General features: G+C 39.1%; 1 protein-coding gene across 2 annotated transcripts in view; it reads left to right on the forward strand.

The window, feature by feature from the left end:
• The window catches only part of LOC124146681 (protein stoned-B-like), a 149,384-nt gene that overhangs the window by 66,777 nt on the left and 69,937 nt on the right, over nt 1–12,670 (forward strand). Inside the window, exons 2-3 of one of the 2 annotated variants that reach the window (XM_046517095.2) lie at nt 4,707–4,771; nt 11,958–11,991. The gene's annotated coding sequence lies outside the window, so the exon portion shown is untranslated. The remainder of the gene's footprint in view (nt 1–4,706; nt 4,772–11,957; nt 11,992–12,670) is intronic. The other variant, XM_046517094.2, reaches the window with a different exon arrangement.

Raw genomic sequence — 12,670 nt, forward strand, 5'->3', positions numbered from 1 at the left:
GTAGAGGTCATCGTGGCCTATCAATTGTTCGATGAGCATCTCAGCTGAGAAGACATATTTAAGGCTGTCATCTCTGTGTATCGGATTCTATCTATGTTTCAGTTGTTTCTGAGTCAGAAATACACTGGCCATTCTGAACGTGGGTTTCAACAAATAAAACTTGTTGGTCATTATACAGAATTATAGAGAAATATTTAGCGACCATAACATGGTTTAAATCAGAGAAATCACTGGAATCTGTTCATCCTGGAAGAAGATTCAATGATCCCAGAACCAGTGAATTAATTCTACTTCCGGAATCAACAGATTCAAGTGATTTCTCCATTAAGTATACTTTTTTAAAGTTTTCTTCTTTTTCGATATGTCAGACTAAAGAATCAATGAATATTGTATTCACTTTCTTAATACCAGGGGGACATTTTCCTAACCCAATTGAAAGGCAAGTGAGGTCTTTGTGAATGTCAGCTGTCTCAAAATATTAGATTTTGAGTGAACAGACTGTAATCAATATTTTTTAGAAGGGCTTCATGTTCTTGATAACCTGGTAGAGATTTCATGGATTATGATCAAGTCTAGGGCTTCCAAATCCATATTGTTGAAATTGGCTTAGTATGGGAAAATGTGGAAAATCAGGAAGAATCATACTACTACCAGCGCACAGGTCACAAATCAGGCGAAGTTAAGCAACGTTGGTCCTGGAGAGTCGTTGGATGGGTGACCATGCTCCTGAGAGTTTCCAGGGCTTCAGTCCTGCCCCACACTGAAGCACATGTAGCACATGTGGTGTCTCCTTTGGCAAGTGACTTTGTTTGAAATGTGCCCATTTTCATCCAGCAGTGAATGGGTACTCGGTAGGATGAGATGGCAATGTGTTTCGTAACCTTCTAGCACCTCACAGGCACCTTGGTTTGTATACTCCCCAAGGAGCTGAGAATGATTGTTGAAGGCACACTGATCCATTGACCTGGGTAGTAATAGTGAGCGCTTTGAGCAATTTAGTGCAATATAAATAGGCCTATTGTTATTATCTGTATCATGGTTGGTATTGTGAAACTAATGAGGTTGGACTTAAAGTTTGGTTAGTTTTGAATCCATATCCATTGAATAGTTGGCCATTGTGCCTTTCCTTGAGATGCTGTACATTAACCTTGGGTTTTCCTTCAGGAGTGGGAGGGTTGTCCTAGGGGTCAACATGTTTGCTTGTGAAGCTGAAATTCAGAGTTTGATTCCACACATGGGTACACTATCAGCATGTCATGCTGTTCATCTATCTCCCAGTGTGATATAGCTTCAATATTGGGAAATTCCTCACTCCCATGGATATTTCCCTGGGGAACAGATGGCCAAGTGATCTAAGGAACTGCCACTTGCTGGTCATAGTTGCTTCCCTTGGTCATGACAGGATCTACTGGTAAGATCCTGTATAATTTTGATAAGGGTGGGTTTGGTTTGTCAAAATACCCATGCTTGTGTGTTTCAACAAAGTGGAAACATGATATGTGTCAAGCATGATACGTGTCAAACATGATACGTGTCAAACATGATACGTGACAAGCATGATACGTGACAAGCATGATACATGTCAAACATGATACATGTCCCTTTGGAAGTTTGTCCCACCTGAACTTTCAGTCAGTGATATGACTGTAGGCAGGGTTTTACCTTGACTTACAAAAAGACTTACAATAATTTACTTTAAGTGTCCTTGCAGGCAATATGGGGGTCCTTCAAACTAATGAAATTGTGTACTGTCTTTTTGATAATGAGTCAATGATTATGTGAACAGTGCTCATGATTGATAGATGAAATGACAGAACTCATAACTGCTCTCAAATCCTGACTGTAGGTATATAAGATTAAGATGATGATGTAGATTCACATACTTTTTATATGTTCATTAGTATGGGGGGCACACACATGCATGAACACACATGCACACACACATGCACACACATATATTTTCAGTTTTCGAAAATTAATAATGGAAGTCAAGGAATCCTTGTCATAGCCCTAATGTTACAAGTTGCAGATTTCAGGGACTCAAGATTAAAATACTTTGAAGCTAACCTCAAGGATCCCAAGACCCCCCTTAATTTTGAAAACTGTATTTTAATACAACATATACAGAGATGCAAATCAGCCCCAACAGTGCACTCAAGCACACGAGGGCAGGCAATCAGGACGGCTCTCTGAAAAACACCTTACCAAGGGACTTCTCTCTTTCAAGATATACCAACAACATATTGTTCTTAAATGTGATTGTTTGAAGGAAATAATAATACACAGAAAATAGTTGGTTGTGGGTTATAAACCTTCAGTGAAGATACGTGACTCTTAACAACGGGTGTCTGGATATACATCAAATATTGACAATAGAATAGGGATTCTTTCAAGAAATAGAATTGGGTATTTTTAACTGAATCACCAGCAGATAGAGGAGAAAGTGTGTGGCTATTTCTGGCTTAGTTTATGAGACAAATACACACGTAGTCATAATCTCTGCATATAAAACAATGCCGAGCAGAAGAGAAAATACAATTGAAATGGTAAATAGTCATGTCTAGTGATGTTCTATCGCAAATTTCACATTTTCATTGAACAATTTGTTATCAACTGTTCGTTCACCTGAAGCTATACAATGTAATTTTTGACTGCGCTTAAAACTAAAAAAACAAATATCTCCAAAACGCTGCATTCCCAAGTTAGGGTGGATATTATGCTTGGGTGCACACTATACTTAACATTGCTGAGTGTGGCGTTAAACAACAAACAAACAAACAAGAAAATATGGTAGTCAGTTCCTGGTAAAAAGGGATGGGCAATTAACACAGTTTACAACCCTGAGCTCATTCAGTAGATACATCTGTACGTCACACGTGTGTCGTATAAGATTGACTTGTTTTATTTGTTTTGATTGGATAACAGTGACCTCTGTCACACCGGAACAACTTTTTTCTTTCATAAAAAAACCACGAGACGTCATTCACTTTTACAACTACATGGCAGAAGTACTCTAGCTCATGAAAGCAAGAGACATTCACACGCACTTTACTAAACCAGACAAGATAGTTTCACGTATCAAATTCACTTTGCAGTCTACATTAGTTATGCATAGAGCTACTACAGACATTATATAATCGAGCTATATCCATTTGCAATGTACGACTGCTGATAGAGCGAGGGTCCCTATGAGCGTGATGCACCAAACCACTTTCGTGACTTTCAATTTGATTTAATATAAAAGGTTAAGCATAGTGAAATGAAGTCAAGCCTTTCAAGCATATTTTGGAGTAAATGTGCCTCCATGAAGACAGTGATGGCCTGTCCATCCACTGCTATTATCATTCACCTGAAGGAGTAAGATATTAAGTTGACATCCATGAACAAATCTGTGCAGGCTAGGTCCACTACACAGAATTGTTTCTTTGCATAATTTTAGTGTTAGTATATGGAATTCTTAGCTGAGCTAGTGGATGACATCTTTGGCTGATAAAACATGTGTGAGGGAGTGAGTGCTTTTAGCAATACTCCAGGACAAGGGCTTCACATATTGTACCCATGTCGGGATTCGAACCCAGGTCTTCGGCATGACGAGCGAACGCTTTCACCACTAGGCTACCCTACCGCTCCTAAAATATATGTTCTTATGTGTACCACTTCTAAATGGCTATCAAGTATAATAAATTAGAAGTGGTGTTAACCAATCATGACTTACTCACTGAAAAGTAAGAAACAGGTATGTTATATGTTAAGTCTTCAAGATAATGTCACATTCTTTATTTCAAATCAGTTTTGCATAAATGTCACGACTTGAACTGAAACGATTTAGTCAGACACACTTACAGTATAAACAATGAACTGCTTCCAACAGGTAGCCATTTTCTAGTTTGTCGCCTTGTTTGGAATGACTTCATTTTTAAATAACAAGCAGGCAGTACAGAAATTCATTTCAACTGAACCACAAGAACATCGTGTGTTAAGTGTTATTTATTTTTTAAAATCACAAATGCATTTCCTGCCCAGCATTTGTAAAAATCTAATTACAGACTTGAGTCTCAAAATAGAATTATTTTGTCGATGTAGCTGAACTGATTGAATACTGAAACCCATCGTAAACCGAACCCATGGTGAACTGCAGATCAAGACAAAAATAACTCAGATGAAATTGATTTTGTGTCTTGGTGTTGTTCATTTTCCAAGATAATTACATGAACCCTGGCCTGATGCTCATGTCCAATATTTCTACCCTATAGATACATGCAGATGAAGTATATTTCATACAGACAACCAGGACATTTTTAAGGTGTACTTGGGTTGACGAAAATGCCAGTTTCAGGCAAATTAACCCAGTCAATCACTTGCAGCAGGAGATATGTGTGATAGGAAAATCTATGAAATATTGAACTTGCTGTAGGGCCTGACATAGATATGGGAGCAAGGGACTCCGCTACCCTGCCAATGATTACTGGGATTGGGCCCAGGGCTGTCATCTTGATACGGCTGAAGGGATTGTGGACAAAGGGAGATAACTGTTGCTGACTGTGTGATCATTGATTTTATGAAGACATCGTATAGGTTTGAGTGATTCTGTTCCTGTAAGCGCTGGATTACTGCCCTTTACCTATATATTGCAACATGATGCAGTGAAGAAATTTGGAATTTGATATTTATTATCATATTGGTAATAATCTGTTCATTTCTTGCAGAATGTGGCACAGATTGAGATGCTCGAGATTAGTTGCTGAAAGACGATCATGCTGGTTTTATGTAGGTGAGGTTATAGTCTTTTCAGTTCTTTTGGTGTTGTTACTCAAAACCAGTGTAGGTTATTGTACAGTTGTTTAAATCATTAGCTATTTTGTTCGACTGTGTGGTTGGTCCAGGGTCAGAAATAGACAGAAAATGATTTTTGTTGGCTCTTTGTTGTACAGAAGCTTTATAAAGATCTTTTGACACAGTGTGAGTAAGTGAGTGAGTGAGTGAGTATGGTTTTAGCAATATTCCAGCAATATCACGGCTGGGGACACCAGAAATGGGCTTCACACATTGTACCCATGTTGGGAATCGAACGTGACGAACGAACGCTTTAACCACTAGGCTACCCGACCGCCCCTGACACAGTGTGACATTCAAAAGAGAATTGGTTTATCATGAAAAGGGTGTCATAAACTTTTACCTTGCTATCTTTAAATGTATGTTGTAGAAACACATACACTTCAGAGAAACAATTCCAGCAATTCACAAATACTAATGCATTTTATTTTAATTCATGCTAAAATGAATTTTGTTCAAAGGAGAAACTTGGCTCAGGCTCCTGCCCATTGGCAATCTTAATTTGATTCAAGTCATTTAAAACAGACTTTGTAAACTCAGAGATCAACATCAATCCAGGGTTTTGATGGTTACCGGAATTAACAGAGACCTTGTCTGAGATTTTAATACGTCACAAATTATAACACCTAGGGTTCTTCTGGAAAAGGGTAGATTTGGAGCATAGTCCCTCTTTAAATCTTCAGGAGATATATAAGTATTTAAGTTGTCTGACACTCTGATTCAGTACCAAAACTTTCGTGTGTGATTAGGGGCTGTGGGGTAGCCTTGTGGTTAAAGTGTCCGCTCGTCACGCCCAAGGCCCATACCCCACATGGGTACAATGTGTGAAGCCCATTTCTGGTGTTCCCTGCCATGATATTGCTGGAATATTGCTAAAAGCGGCGTAAAACCATACTCACTCACTCACTCGTGTGTTATTATTTGCTGTTGAAATCGTTAGATTTAACAAATCTGGAATTAATAATAGGAGCGATAAAAAGTGGTTGTTTATATCTGATAGTGCTTATTCTAGGTTCTAGCACTATTCCAGCAATGTCATTGGTGAGGATACCAGAAATGGTCTTCACACATGGTATACATGTGTGAGAATAAAACCTGGACTTTTGGTGTAATGAGCAAATACTTTAACCACTAGGCTCCCTCCCTATTTTTTTATCCTTGGAAAAACAAATATTGGTATGATGGTTTTTCCTCATGGACAAGTGTCAGACGTCCATCGAAAAAAAACACATAGTAGTTGTTTTGCAGATTGATGAATTGTTGGGCCAACTGATTTGGTCTGAAAAGGACAGATTTGGAATAACAAAATATTGCAAATGACAAGCAGCTGTTGACTTCCAACAAGGACACTTGGACAGAATTTGCTTGTCTGGGACAGGCTAACATTTTGTGGAAGCCCCGCTCCTGTGTTTGAGAGGCCATCATCTGTAGATGAAAGACAGTTACCCGGGTCTGACTGATTAGAGCCAATTCGCATGACTTTATACAAGTTTATAGATTATTCACTCATTCACTGCCACAGTCTGGTGGCTCTGTTGTCTATGATAGGGCTACAGTAGATTTCAATATATTGATGTGTCTCCTCTACTTTAAACTGATCTTGAAGAAAATGGGATATCCATGTATCAGTTAGACGATCAATATTTTGTCCCGTGATTGTATAATTGCGTGTGCGCAAAAAGTTCTGGCACAGTGTATACACATATCATATCATAACATGCTTGTACTAGTCTGGACTAATGATGCTTTTGTAGTGCTGGTCCACTGAGATACATTGCCACAGCTTTAAATGGATCCTACACTTGGACACATTAATCACACTCTGAGTCGACTAGTCCTTCTTTTATCCCCTAATGCTGAGTACCAGGCTGGAAACAAGAAGTTTCATGTTTCAACATATTTTGGATTGAACCACCAACTGTCCGCTCTACTGCCAAACGTTTTTATCCACTGGACCAAGAGGCAGTCCATTTTAGTAGACTCAGGCTTTGGTTTGTTAGTTTTGTTTGTTTGTTGTTTAACACCGCACTCAGCAATATACCAGCTTTATGACGGTGGTCTGTAAATAATTAAGTCTGGACCAGACAATCCAGTGATTGATATCATGAACATTGATCTACGCATTTTGGATACAATGACACGCATCAACCAAGTCAGTTGGTCTGAGCATAGTCGCCTTTTATGGCAAGCATGGGTTGCTGAAGACCTATTCTACCCCAGATCTTCACAGGTACTCAGGCTTTGGACGAATGGCTGAAGAACCAGACTATGTACATAGTAACAGTGATTGAAATTAAGAGGGGTCCTGGGGTACTCTGATGTAAGGTCAACATAACTTTCCTCATGAACAAGGTGAGGTGCCGTGTGAATGATATACTGTTCAAAGTGGTGTTTAACCCAACTCACTCACTCAATCACTCAATAATCGCTGAAGATCCAACTAAAACATACTTTGAAGCTTCAGTTGATAAAATGAGAAATTGTTTCCACATTCTTCTATCAGAGAATAGTATTGTACACACACACGCTATAAGTAAAATTTATTTTACCTTGCATTAAGATACTAATTTCTAATTGGTAACGTATTGGACAATTTCTTCCCTTCTACCCCGCTGAAAGACGAGGTACAGATTTCATATACCCCTCTGGGAAAGACATTCTTACCACTGCAAATGTAATATGATTGTATAATCTCGAAATTGAACACCTGTCAAATGCGGTTTAGCATATGTAACTGGACATACCTGATTGTCAAGCTCCTCACAGCGATATCCCGTTCGCAGAGCTCCCTGTACTATCGCTGCCACCATTTAAAACTCCCCACAGTGATAGATGACCACAACGATGCTTGGAGTTGAACTCACAGCCGATTATGTTTACAAACAAGTGACGACTGTTGTGACACCAAATACACTTACCCCTGCTAAATTACTTTCTTTCTTTGTCAATATGGGTTAGAGGGCCAATTTCAAGATTCTTGTAATGGCAGCGCCCACAGTGGTGGCAGCAATGTTACCAAGAGTGTCATAAAGGTGTCACACTCTGGGAAGGAGCTTGACCTGATTGTAATGCAAGGGTGGTAATTCTGAATGTGCTTTTGTCATCTGCTACATGTCAAGGTATTCCATGAAACAGTTTGCTGGCCAGACTGCTGAAAACATAAGGCCGATAAGAAAAATTTGCTGTCATTCGGTCCCTAGGGATATATAGTGTGATGGACCTGTATCACATCCCACACCTCTCAAGGCCGCTCAACAATTGATAGCATCCTCATTTTTATACATTTTGTTTTTCATCAGAAAATGACATTAATATACAATGCTCACATTGCATTTGTTGACTTGTTATGGACCTAATATCAACCATAGCAACACATGTCAATGAAGGGTATAGTTGGCATGGGTGGCCTAGTCGTGTAAGTTGCCGCAATTCACTGTGCAGAGTTGCCCCCCTTGGGCACTTCAGAAACCTTAGATGAGCGTGTGTTCGAAAACAGATCACCCCCAGTAATGTTTCTAGGCTTCTCAGCACCATACTCGTGCTTGTGGGTTTCACCAAAGTGGTAAACGTCCAGATCAGCATCACTTCGGGCTTTCCTCCCACATTAAGCTGACACAACGTGATATAACTGGAATACTGTTTAACCGGTGCAAATACCAACTCACTCACTCATGACTTTTAGTTACGACATGATTGCTTTCATAATTCCCATATTGATATTCCTTCAAAATTATTTTAACTGAATAAATATTATGTCAGTAGATGCATTCCACTCTCTCTCATGCTAAATACAACATTATGCTAAGTAAATCTATTCCAGTCATACACACTAACATCTGAGGAAGTTTGCCTTAGGGATGTTTCTGCTTCCAAGGAACTATTAGTCCCATACTAATGGATCTGTTCATCACTGACTAAACCCCTGGAGATGCTTGCTCTAAGTACAAAGTGTACGGTTTGTTTCATCATGATCATTTGTAAATATGGATTGCCTCGCCCACACTAGATTATTTGGACGCCATTTTGATATATCTGAAATATTGCAGATTGTACCATAAGGCAACATGCACACATTTGTGGAAATTAAGATGGCCTGAAATTTTATGTTATTTGGTGGTTGAAGTAATAGAAGAAAATGTATTACTCTTACACTCAAGGTTTCTCTCGGTATGCATATTTCAGTGTTGGAGATTAAGGGGGGTCCTTGAGGATTTCTGCTGTAAGTATTTGAATCTAATGATCCCCAGTTCTCAGCTCTCAACATTATGACAAGGAACTTTCAATTTTCATACTACGTTTCGAACTCTGATATTGATATTGAAAAGGTATATCATGTTTGCTGCAAAGTATGATAATGTAAAGCTGTTTAGAAGGATATATTGGTCAATGATGCCTAAATAGTTATCCCAGTGCAGTGTTAAGACTAGGTATCAATCTCTGACAAGGGCGGATCCAAAAAGGGGGGTTCCACTGGGGTCATTTATCAATAATTTTGCTTAAGAACCAAATCAACCCCCCAGAAATCCCTCCCACCCCCCTCTTTTTTCCCTGCCCTGATGTAGCATTTGGGAAAAGCAGGGGTACAGTTTGTGATCACACATTGACAAGTGTTTGATGAATAAAAGTAATCTGAAAAGCAGTGGGTAGAGCAATTAGACCTGCAGCAAACAGTAAATATACCCCAGGGCCCACTCCCACAAAACAATCTTAGTGCTATAACTATTGAAAAGTTCTTAAGATTGTGGTCTTTGGCTTCGGCTACAATGGCCATCAACTTGCACAAAGCAATTGTAGGCTGAGGTAATTTTAAGCTGCAATCAAAATGTGCAGTTGATTTAAACCAATCTAAAATAGCTACGATCATTGTAGTCCCTGAATATACTTGAAAATTGGATTGGCTGCATGAGAGAGTCTGTTTCAAAAATACAATTTGCTTTATGTTCAAACATTTTAGTTTGTTAAAGGGACAGTACATCCACGGGTCTGGGTGTTTTTAAATCATGTATAAAATAATTTCGGAGTGTCACATGCCTGATTCAAGTCTCAAATCAAACAATAGAGCTCTGCACAGTGAAGCCAACAATGCAGGCTCTGTGCAGCGTAAACTGGCTTCAGTCATGTTTTTTATTAGAGGCAAACTGAAGCGAAAGTTTGTGTTTTTCTTACAGATGAGTTACAAAATACCCATTGGCAGCTTAATTAGATTGGACACCAGGGTTTATCATAGCCTAGATTGGGATATAAATATACTTTCATCATATGAAGCCAATCAGTCTCCTACCAAGGGTTCCTTGTGGACAGCCTGGTACCTCTGTCACATCTTACAGTCCATTGTGCATGTGCGTGTGTGTGTGTGCTTGTACTAGTCCATACTGATGCCGATTTTCTAGTGCTAGCCCAATGAGATACCATGTCGCAGTTTAACATGAACACCCCACTCAGACTCAGTATATTGCCTCCGAGCCGACCAGTCCTTGTTTTAGCCCCTTAGTGCTGAGCACCAGGCAGGGTAACACCAAGTACCATTTTTAACGTCTTTTGGTATGACACAGCTGGGAATCAAACCCCCGACCTTCTGCTCTCCAGACAGATGTTCCTTTTGTGTATTTCTCCTCCATGTGCTGTTATCGATGTCTGAACAGCTAGCGATACGGTCACTTTGATGTATAAAGCTATATTGTCATGCACTTCACTGTCGCAGTTGTAGTAGTATGTCTACATAATTACGCAAAACAATATTACAGGGCACCGAAAGGCTTGCATTAGACCTGTCTGTTCTTCTTTCAAAATATGTGTGTTTGTTTACAAACAAGAGAAAAGTCTGGTCATGTGATAAGCCTATGCCCACAGTGTTGCTACTGGTGCAGAAACTTCTCTTGCAGAATAAGGCAAGTAGAGCCAAGAAGCTCGAGGGTTATCGGCTATTGTTTACAAACAATTTTTCAGAACGGTCGACATACTGTCCCTTTAAACTGTTGATTAAAATCAGAGTTTCTAAAACACGAAGAAAAGATTCATGTCACAAATTTTGAACGTTTGAGCCCATAACCATACGAGGTTTTGCATCTACATGAACTCCACTTTCGTGAATAAGTCACAAAAGTGCTATATTTCTCAATTTAGAAGTTTATCGCAGTTGTGAGCCCATGAGACATGTGGCACTCCTGGGGCGGCACATACACACATAAAGTCGCCTGTAACAGCATTTTTATGCAGAAATTTTGCTATATAAGGTTAAGTCACTGGTTTATAAATCACCAATAGACTAGACCCAAGGGGATAAAGTATGGTGAATACCCCACAAGAGAATATCAATGCCTAAAATGAACAAGTGAGAAAATACTCAATATACACATGTACCTAATATTATTGATAACATATGAGTAAATACTCATTGGGTTAAAGACCTGTAAAGAATAGGTCTTCAGCAACCCATGCTTGCCATAAAAGGCGACTATGCTTGTCGTAAGAGGCAACTAATGGGATCGGGTGGTCAGGCTCGCTGACTTGGTTAGTGCATGTCATCGTATCCCAATTGCGTGAATCAATGCTAATGATGTCAATCACTGGTTTGTGTGGTCCAGACTGGATTATTTACAGACCGCCGTCATATAGCTGGAATATTGCTGAGTGCGGCGTTGAACAACAAATCAATGGCTTAGAACATTATCCGGAGCCCAGATTGTAACAGATTGTCTTTCAATACAGTGATGATACATGATATATCAAACATATCATACTCACTTTTCATTGAATTACCAAGATTATATTTATACTGTCCATTAAGAACAGTGAATGAGCTCATGTTTTCATGCACACTTTTAGACACAATAGTATTTCCATCTACAGTACACTATGTTTATAACGAACATGCTTTTAACGAACTGACTTATTTCTTGCCATTTGCTGTATAGATGTTGTATATATCTTATAATGAACTGCGGTTATAACAAACTGAAATTAGTGGTCCCTTTGAGTTTGTTATTACCGTAGTTTACTGTATGTTCACAATATTGATAGAATCTAAAGTTACCCTCATTATTTACTCGAGTAAGTTGAATGTGTTTCCAGTCACATTTCAAATCAGGTTACATCTGACATTTTTAATCATGTTTTATTCAAAGGAAAATACAGAACTGTCGTTGGGCCAGAGTGTGGGTGAGTGTTTGTTCATCTGTATCACATGAGAATGATAAGAAAAGATGTTTTCAACATCAGTTGTTTGTAAGGATACTTAATATGAACTATTAGATCTTTACTATTTTACTATTATTATCCTGAAAGATAACTTCACACTATAAGAATAAGACTCATCATCATCATCAACCACCAGGGCACGGCATTTGATGACTTGAATTTCATTACTCCAGCCAAGTCAGTGGTTGGTTGATTTTCATTGATTGCATGTAGAGGTCAGTTTCACAACCAAGGAAACTCATATACATTATCGTATTGACAGCCCATGGTAGATAAATCCATAGTTTCAGAGCTACATGTCATGCTTCTAAATCCTTCCTCTGTTACTCTATAATGGCTATTGACATGTTGTTGCTCGACTTGAGAAGAACAATAGCCTGATTATCGGAAATGACTTTTTTGTGGCCGTGCCAAAAGTCTGACAGGGCGATGGGACCTAGCCTGGCCCCATGTTCTTCTCAGCAAGGTCACATACCCACTACGTCTGTATTCACAAGCTAGTCAGCAACCATTAATTATTGATCTATGTTTCTGCCATTCCAACCAAACAATGTAAATTCATTGCTGTTGAATGATGAACATTTGTGCGGTTCCTGCACAGAACCACCTAACCATTATTACAAACCTTTGTTCCGGGAGG

Source organism: Haliotis rufescens, unplaced genomic scaffold (genome assembly GCF_023055435.1).
Source record: "Haliotis rufescens isolate VD_foot unplaced genomic scaffold, xgHalRufe1.0.p SCAF_3, whole genome shotgun sequence".
Taxonomy (NCBI): Eukaryota; Metazoa; Mollusca; class Gastropoda; order Lepetellida; family Haliotidae; genus Haliotis; species Haliotis rufescens.